Source organism: Penaeus chinensis, chromosome 25 (assembly GCF_019202785.1).
Source record: "Penaeus chinensis breed Huanghai No. 1 chromosome 25, ASM1920278v2, whole genome shotgun sequence".
Classification (NCBI taxonomy): Eukaryota; Metazoa; Arthropoda; class Malacostraca; order Decapoda; family Penaeidae; genus Penaeus; species Penaeus chinensis.
The window spans coordinates 9764827-9766136 of record NC_061843.1 but is presented as its reverse complement, the minus strand read 5'-3'; the positions used below and the strand labels follow the sequence as shown (position 1 = coordinate 9766136).

At 29.1% G+C, this 1310-nt stretch overlaps 1 protein-coding gene across 1 annotated transcript in view; it reads left to right on the top strand.

The window, feature by feature from the left end:
* The window catches only part of LOC125038673, a 4738-nt gene extending 4228 nt beyond the window's left edge, over positions 1 to 510 (top strand). The window contains exon 2 of the mRNA XM_047632221.1: positions 1 to 510. This exon is cut by the window's left edge and continues 413 nt beyond it. The gene's annotated coding sequence lies outside the window, so the exon portion shown is untranslated.
* Positions 511 to 1310: the final 800 nt, after the last annotated feature.

The following is a 1310-nucleotide window of genomic DNA, read 5'->3' as shown; positions in this document are numbered from 1 at the left end:
GTCATAGGGATTTGTCGATGCTCTTTTGCTACTCGGTTGCTTTCTTTCTGGTTTTATATATCTATAGTCCTCTGGATGTTTATAGTGCTTCAAAATGCTGTAATATTTTTATACTAGAGAATGTAAATATACTCAGAAAATGATGATCATCAGTTAACAGGGTGTTTTAGATGCTCATTTGTTTCTTTTTCAGTTAATTTGCTTCCCCATGTTCTATATGGATATTTATATCCTCATGGAAACTTGGAGTGCTTTTCCTGAGATTATTCTAGCGCGTGTATATGTGATATGTAAGAGAATTTTAGATTATATCGATGAAGGCTGTGAGAAAAGGACAATAAGATAAAAAATAATTATACAGATATATATACTATAGATACACACTATATTTATACGCTTACATACAGGGCATTCATATGTACACTATGTCTGTATTCTTGTATCGATGAGATTTCATAAGTACAGTCCTCACTCTTTGTTTAGATTATAAATAAAAGTTCTAAATATACATTTATCTATCTATCTATCTATTATATGTATATTTATCACCTAATCCTAATATATTAATATGCATATGTATATACATATACATATATATATATATATATATATATATATATATATATATATATATATATTATCACCTAAACATTGATATATTAATATTTATATGTATGTATGTATTATCAATCTCTCTATATGTATTTCATCACCTAAACATTAATATGTGTTTCTTAATCACTGTTCAACACTGCACCTGACGCTAAACTCCATTCTAATTTGCATTTCCCTTCATTTGGTGCCACTACACTAGGAGGAAAAATACGTTAAAACAGCAAACTTATCTTCTTGATCATGACTATAAAACAAAAATGTTTTAGAGAATCATATTTGCAATGCAAAAGCTGAAGTTGGGAATACGTGTCAGTAAAAGAACATATTTACTTATATGCTTATGTATACATATGAATATATATATATATATATATATATATATATATATATATATATGCGCGCGCATGCGTGCGTGTGTGTGTGTGTGTGTGTGTGTGTGTGTGTGGCAAGTCAACCGTTCGGATTTCGATTATTTTTTCAAAATAACCTCGCTCGTTCTATCAATTTTAAAGTAAAATAGGAAGGTTCCGGTAAATTACCTTTTTTCGACGTCTTTTTATTTTTTTTTTTTTTTTCTCAAAACACCCATTGAAGTCAGTAGTCTCGTCAATGTTCCTTAGGTTATATTGGGTTTGTGATAGTGAATTCATCGATCGGGCTTTCGACGTAATTTTTTTTTTTTTTGTATTTTCCGT